At 42.5% G+C, this 7,862-nt stretch overlaps 1 long non-coding RNA gene across 1 annotated transcript; it reads left to right on the top strand.

The window, feature by feature from the left end:
- The first annotated feature begins 514 nt into the window (after nucleotides 1-514).
- LOC134519219 (uncharacterized) lies at nucleotides 515-7,487 on the top strand. The gene is made up of 4 exons (XR_010072164.1): nucleotides 515-646; nucleotides 5,474-5,563; nucleotides 6,241-6,359; nucleotides 7,247-7,487. It is a non-coding gene; the product is annotated as an uncharacterized LOC134519219 (long non-coding RNA).
- Nucleotides 7,488-7,862: the final 375 nt, after the last annotated feature.

A 7,862-nucleotide genomic window follows, 5' to 3' on the forward strand; every position in this document is an offset into this window, starting at 1 on the left:
CTGCTCCACCGGATCTGAGCAATTATGAAGGTGGTTTAAGGAGCAGTGCAAAGGAGTTTAGCGTCTTCAGGCTTTTGCATTTAAAGTCAGCCCACAGCAGCTACAGGGCTGGCAGCTGTGGGCAGATGTATGTGATGCAAACATCGCCATCAGAAAACACCAGGCCCAGCTCCTTGCCTGGTTCGGGATGACTCACTGATGTCACCGTGATGAGATTGCACTGGAAGAGACAAGGATCACACACTTAGTTCACCAAACATTTCCAACCACTCTTTATATTAACACAGCACTCATGTCCCATCCATGGACAGGGGCCAGCTTGTGCTCAGTACTGAGCATGAGACTCTGCTGCAAATTGTTTACACCCAACTGCCAGCGCATGGCAAGGGCAAGGAAACGCGCTCAGCTCCGAGTGAGCCCGAGTGAGTGGGCTGAGAGAGCCCGATAGCCTGTAGCCTTAAGCATGGCACCTCTCTGAACAGCTCTGTGTCTCTCTTTTTTTTTTTTTTATTAGGCAAAGAAGAGTTTTTTAAGGAGGATTTTGAAGATCAGTGAAGTAACTTTGCTGCTGTTTGCAGAGAACCTTGCTGCAGCCTGAGCTAACAGCTGGGAGAAACCATGGAAGTGCTTGATTAAAAATACCACAGTAAGTAATAATAAGACACCTTGGTATTTATGATATTTTATTTTGTGGAGGGGGGTGTTTATGCTTCTGTTTAAATTTAAAGGGTTTGGAGAGTAAAAAAATCAACAAGCACAATGCTGTGTTCTTTCCCTTTAAATAATTTGCTCATTCAAGCTAAATGTGGGGACAAATGCTTGGTGCTATTAGCCAATCTCATGTAACGCTGTTATAATAAAGAACTGGAAAAAAATAAGTATGACAAAATCTCAGCATAGCCAGGCTACGAAACCAATGTTAATGCTGGAGTCCAGGAACTTTTTGAAAAATGCCTGGTGACCTGTCAGGCCCCACATGGTTTACCCCAGGTGGCACCAAACCCCAGGGACTTTGAAGCCAGGTCCCTACCAGCGGGGGATCTACATGTGTTGGAGTCCACCTGGAAGCTGGCGAGGAGGCAGAGCCGGCTGCCATGCGGGTAGCTGCCCTGCTGCGTGCCGGGCTGTGTGATTAGCCACGTCTGGCCCAGCGGGACCAGAGGGTGAATGATGCCTTCCAGATCCGACTGGGAGCAAAGAGGGCCAGTGCACACCAGCTGATAAGGCTGGCACGGCTTTTCTCACTAGTGTTGGGTAAATCCCCAAAGGCTGCGGATGCCAATAAGTGACTAAAAGTTCTAGTGCTTGTCAGAGTCATATTATCCCAATGATCCACGTCTGTTGATTCAGCAAAATGAAGGCCAGAAATGTCATGAGAATAGGATCTCTCCAAAGAGCCCCGTAATTCTGCTTCCAGTCCCCTGGGGCAGCAGCAGGAACTGAGGTGAATAAAAATGGGAAAGAGTATTCACAGGGGGAGAAATTTCTTTCTGTAATCACAGGAGCTTTGCAGAGTGTCGTTCTTGACTGAACCTGCAAAGTATTTGCCTCACGTTTGCCTTGGTTCTGGTTTGTATTTTGGACCAAGACATGCATCAGATCTTTTCCTCGTTCTAGTTCTTCCAAAAATAACAAGCTCTAAAGCCTGTCCAGTAGGCTTCAGCAAACCAAGCACTAACACTCACTGCACTGGACCATGACCATATGTACATGTAGGGCTGTCTTTTTATTTTCCGTTTCCATGTTCAGACAGTGTCACAATGTTTTTGATAAAAATGATTTCATTGACTTAATAGTTGATTGTGTACCACAGAAGTTTGCAGTAGCCTCAGAGGTCATTTTTAATAACACTGTTTTGCAGAGCTCAGCCAGTGGCTTCAACATCCGCAGCTATCCATGTGCTTTCAGCTGTATCGTGATCCTCTTGGTGCCCTGGATTGCCCCATAGCCTGCTAAGTGGGAGAAGCTTCATGAGGGAGCGCCCACATAACCCCGCTGAAGGCAGGAGGGTGTCTACCTTTGCCTTGCTTTGTGCCACTCGAGTTGGTAGAATTTTCACATAGTGTGTTTCACCTTTTCCCTCGCTCCTAATGCCCGGATAAAGCAAGCAGGATCTAACAGCTGCCACAGAAGCGATCCTCGTGGCCTATCTGGATAGGCAAAGAGGTGAACCCACTTTGCCCAGGGGCTCACGTATTCCAAACCCGATGTTTAGTCTACTAAATCAGCTCCTTGGGTAGCCTATTGCTGTAGGAAAAAATAGGTGATTTAATTGCTAATTTTTCATGTATTTTCTGAATTGAACTCTCTCTACAACTTGACAATACTCGTTGGGGAGACGTGGAAAGGAGACTTCTGTAAGCTGGAGAAGTTTGATTGTAACTGGTATGAAAACAGTCTGGTTAAAAGTGTGTTTAGTGACTCATCCAAAAGAGTCTTGAAGAGTCAATTAGACATGCACAAACTAACGAACTGCAAAAAAGGCTTTCCCTCCATTAAATGCCTCTCTGTAATCATCAATATTCTTAAAAAGTGTAATGATTTCTTATCAGTGCTTGAATGAACCGTAAAACTACCTTTTGAAATATTGACATTTCCACAATTTTGAACACAAGAATGTTTTCCCTTCTATATAGAAACTGACAGGCCACTGTCTTGCAGTGTATTTTATTCCTGCAGGAGAACATACTGTACAATGCAAATAAGCACTCACCTGGTAGCCTGCGTTTTTCCCCTAACAGGTTGTATGAGGCTCCTTCGTTTCACATAGTTTAGCGTTTGAATGAAGGGTTAATCAAGGCATTCTCTGTGTGGGGTGTTTTGTATGAGTAAGAGAGATAGCCAACTCGTTCTCTGAAATCGAAAACAGAACCATTTCACAAATGGTTTATGCACACATTTGTGGGGATGGTTTATCAACATCAGATCAAAGGGACGATCTTCATCTGGGCAAATCATGGTAGCTTAGTTGATAACAATGAACTGCAGTGATTTACACAGCCAAATGTCTAGCCCCTGCGACATCCAGTATCACAAAGGAAACTATCATAAGAATAGAGTAAGCCATAGACAAAAACTGTGGTATGTATGTTATACTGAACTTTCTTACTCTGCTGTGGATTATAAGGGTGGTTTATTCCAGAACTAATATCTACGCTAACCGCAGAAAAGTTAGTAGAACATTTTTTCTGTCAGAAAACGCACGTCCATCACATCTGAAACTCTACAGAATGCCAGACTGACTTCCCCAACGTCACATACCAGTCAGAAAGGAATATGGGGGTGGCAGAAAATCATGATTAGTCAAGCAGATTACTATTTATGAAACAGAGTATTTCAGTTTTTGCTTTTGAAAATACTGATGTGTATGGTTTATTTAATTCTGTATTGTATTCTAGATAAGACGATTTAAAAATGTAAAATTGTCAAAAGAAAGCATTTGAAGTGATTTGGGACTTCTTTACCGTCCCTCCACCCCAATTTTACTTCCATTTTGGAAGAAAAGTAGATTTTGAAGCCTCCAAAGTAGATTTTTGAAGCCTCTCCTGCAGTAGATCTTTCCCTCTCTGGTCTGCTCTGCTAATGACACCAAATTGGCTTCCTGTGTGGTTTGGGTTTTTTAAGGAAGAAGGCATAAGTAACAGATCTCCATTGAACAAAAACCCCTAATGATAGAAGGAAAGGAAGTGATGGTCTGGGCAAAGAGCCATCCATCCCTGGTGTCTCACGGTGGCTCTCTGTGAGGGCCAGGGCACTAGGAGATTCCTGCTGCCCTTGTCCCCCCATGCCGTGGTCCATGGGCCCCTGGAAGGTGCCGCTGCAGCTGTCTGTGGAGCCGTCTTGTAAAGTGAGTAACTGAAATGAATGGATTTAATGTCACCTTTTCTTTTGTGTCCTAGCACAGACAACGCTGTGCCTCGCTCCACAGTACGTCCCTCAGGGCTACAGTAGAGTTTCTGGTGTTGCCACTTTTGCTGGACTTGCCCTAATATTAAAAATATCTTTGAGGAAAAAAGCTGGTGCAGACATATCTGTGTTTCTTATCCTAGTCTGGACTGAGGAAATCTGCCCGTTATCTAGAATACTCATTTAATTGTAGACATACCTTTATCTCTTGTCTGCCTATAACTACATGACAGGAAAATGCAAATCCTTCACTATGCTACAATTTAACAGCAGGGCTCACTGAAGCCTTACAATATTTATTAGGTCTTTTATTTATTGTCAGTTACCTCCTTTTAAATATGGCACGGACACACACCGACACCTACACTGTATTTTACTTATAACAGTAGGTGTGGATCATTTTCCTAAACTAGTAAAAAGGATTTTAAAAGGTGCCTGTCAGCTGCAAAGCTTTTTATTATCCAGTGTCAGCCACTGGAAATTATGTACAAACTAAAGTCAATGGAACAAAAGTTAATTATCTAGTACAGCTATTGTTATTATGTAGAGGAGCCAGCTCTTATTGATTAATGAGTCAGTGCCATGTTTGCTCACAGGAATATTAATATCTTGTGCACAAGAGAAGTCATTAAAATGAGCAAGGAAGACCTTGACTTTAAACTTAAAGTGCACATTGCTCTAGTTATCTGAATGATTTTGTCAGGTATAGCATCATAGTTATAAATTATTGAAACAAGTAGTTATTGTAAAGATAGTTCACATAGCCTGTTTTAAATTAAACAAGTCGATACACTTTTCCCATTATGTTCTGCACTGCTACAATTAGGAGACTTTAGGTGGGCAGAAAAAGAGTTAGGAGGTAGGATAAGACTCTGGTGCCTGAGCCTTTGCCTCACCTAAGCCCTCACAGCATGAGAAAACTCGGAATAATACTGTGTCCATGCTGAGCTGGTGGCAAGTGTGGGTGTAGCGGACAAATGCGTCAAGAGAGATCTCTCATAAACTGACCGCGTAGCATTGCAGATGACCTGATGATAATTAGCAAATAGGTATTAAGGCATATTTCAGAATCCAAGTCCAACACTTTACCCCTTCTAATATTCCCAAAGTCACTAAATTACGGACTGAAAAACCTATATGGCTATTTTATGAATACATATGTTATGGTATTATGAATATAATAACACTTTACTGGAAACACAATTACCCTGCTTTTAGATCATGCTAAGACCCGAAACCTAGAAAATCAACGTGGATCTGCAAAGTTGAGGTCCAGCATTCACTTATACTCGTGCTATGTTACACCACTCTGACAGAGTAGAGGGACATTTATGTGGGAGTAGATGATATTGCATCTCATTTACACACTATTGGTTATCAAGAGCAAGCCAAAAGCAGTCCTGGTATAAATGAGAATCAGGTATAAGGGGAAAATATCAAAAGGAATATGATTTAATTATATTAACATATAAGTAGAACTAGAAAAAAAGGTTAGAACTTTAAATTATTAGAAATATTAAGCAGTATTTGGGGGAATTTTAGTTTGTTTGTTTTGAATATATTGTAGGTAGTGCCTCTTCCTGTAAAGATGCAGACAGAAGCTTGAATCTACGCATTGTGACTCCTTAACTGTAATGAATTGTTCCCGCACTTCGTGGTAAGCATATGTTTTGGGGTCTTGCCAGAGAGTATTGATCCTTCCAGAATTAAACCCCATGCTTGGTAATACAGAGCTGTGGGACCAAACCTGTATCATCTTTCCTGTGAGCCTCTGCCAACATTAGTGAACAGTAAACCTCTCTCTGTCATCAACATAACTCATTTCCAGGACCAACTGTTTCCTTATTTGGCTTGTTGTGACGGCAGAATAAGAGGCAAATCTCCAAAAGAGGTTGATCAATTAGAAACTGTCCAGAGGATAACAACAGAAACAGCCAGTGGTCTGGAAAACGTAATCTACTAGGGAAGAGAGACAGAAGGGGTGTAACAGACTTCAACAAATATGAAAAAAATATGGCAAGGAAGGAGGGAATAATCTGTGCTTTGTGTTCAATTCATATACATAATCTTTTCTAAAGGGTAGATAGACCAAAGGATAATCAGTTTAAGTTGTAGCAAGGAAGATGTCGATTAAGAATAATTGGAGGTGGACTGCATGGCGCGGGGGGATTCACCCCCTTTTTCCTTTTGTATTCCATTGTTCTGAAGCTTTTTATTCATGCTGGTCCTGCAACAGAAGATGTGAATGGGTTGTAGGAGGAATATAGTCTTGTCTAGAGAGTTGCAAGGTGGAGGGAATTTGGCCTCTTCATCCCACTTCCCTCTCTGTTCCAGCAACCTCTTTAGCGGGGCCCGGGGCGATGTACAATATTGCTGCTGCTGTGCCACGAGTCTGGATGTGGCTGACCCAGAGAGCCTTGCAGGATACAAGAATTCAGCAGTGGGACCTGCAGGTGAGAGCAGGAACAATTTTTTTTAACCATTTGGAGTCTCAGCCAAATGTTGACAGAATTTCAGGTAAGGTGGCGAAGCTGCTTCTGGCCAAGAGGATACCTCTCAGTGCACGAAAATTCCCAGCTGCAAGCAGTGGAAAGACAAGAACATCTCCAAGTAGAAATTACAGAACTCCTCTGTAATAGAGCCTAAATCCAGAATACTTGTTGTTCCTTCTGTCTGGACTGTGCGGCATGGTGAGCTGGCACTTCAGCCTGGGTCTAGGATGTGTGAGCACGTGTGTGTGTACACAGCACCCAGCAGCGCCCCGCTCCTCCTGGGCCCCGGGGCACTACATGGCTACGGGCTGGGCTGGGACTGAGATCACTAAATGAGACAGTAGTCTCGAGGGGCAAATTCTGCTCTTAATTAGGCCGGCCCACCTTATTGACGTCAATTTGTTCTAGCGTTTCCCTGGCTGTTGATGAGCTGCCATCCAAAGAATTGCAAAACAACTGTTTCAATGCCAGTCACAATGCCATGAAAAATGACAGCTTCTCAGAGGACACCTTTAATGTTCTTGAACTGCATTACAGATACGATTTTGATAATCCGATGAATAAATATTTTGAGTCAAATTTAGTCTATTTCTAGCTCTTTTAGTCATGGGTGGGCTTTTGTTCCCACATTGCTAACTTGCAAGGAGAAAAAGAAATCAAGACAGACCTAATGATTTAAATTAAGCATCTTATATTTTGCATTTTTTTAAAAATACATTAAATTTGCACCGAAATGTTTTAAGGTTAATAGATTACCTCAGAACCCCAAGGAAATCAAGCTTCCTGTGCCTGCCTGTCATTTACTGGAGTGGTTACTTATCTGTCAATATTTCTTCCTTTTTTTCAAGTCCCAGGCCTACTTGATCTTGTCCATTTGGCACTGCTGGAGGAATAACAAGTTTCTTCCCGTCATGCACCATTCTGGGATACATCATGACAGAGAAATCTCAAAGCCCAGGTCAATTATAACAGAAGATGTGTAGCACCTCTGCCCCCACAGCGTCTTCTGGGGATCCACTTGGCAAAATGATATAAAACTATTTCCGAAGACTTCCCGTGATCTGGCCCTACTTAGAACTAAGTCACCGGCAAAATGTAAGGAAATACGCATATGCACCGCCACTCGCCCTCCCCCTTGTTTGCCAAAGAGTTACATGTGTGGGGAGAGGGCTGGGGCTGGGACTGGCAGATTCCTCACTGTACGGTAATTACTTTTTAATTAGAATTCATTGAATACAGATGGATTCCTTCCGTACTTTCTCCCACTGATGATTTTAATATTCCCCTGTCAGGTATTATGAGGCAGTAGCTGACAGTGAGTTACATGAAGTAATCCTGTAGCTGGTAGCGACTTACATAAAGTAACCAACTTAACCATTTGTCTTAGATAAAATATGATCCCCGTCCTCGCTTCTTTTCGTGGAGTCTGTCACCAGCGTGTTGATGTAGTGTTTGTTTACTCTC

The sequence above is a fragment of the Chroicocephalus ridibundus genome, chromosome 8 (assembly GCF_963924245.1).
Source record: "Chroicocephalus ridibundus chromosome 8, bChrRid1.1, whole genome shotgun sequence".
Taxonomy (NCBI): domain Eukaryota; kingdom Metazoa; phylum Chordata; class Aves; order Charadriiformes; family Laridae; genus Chroicocephalus; species Chroicocephalus ridibundus.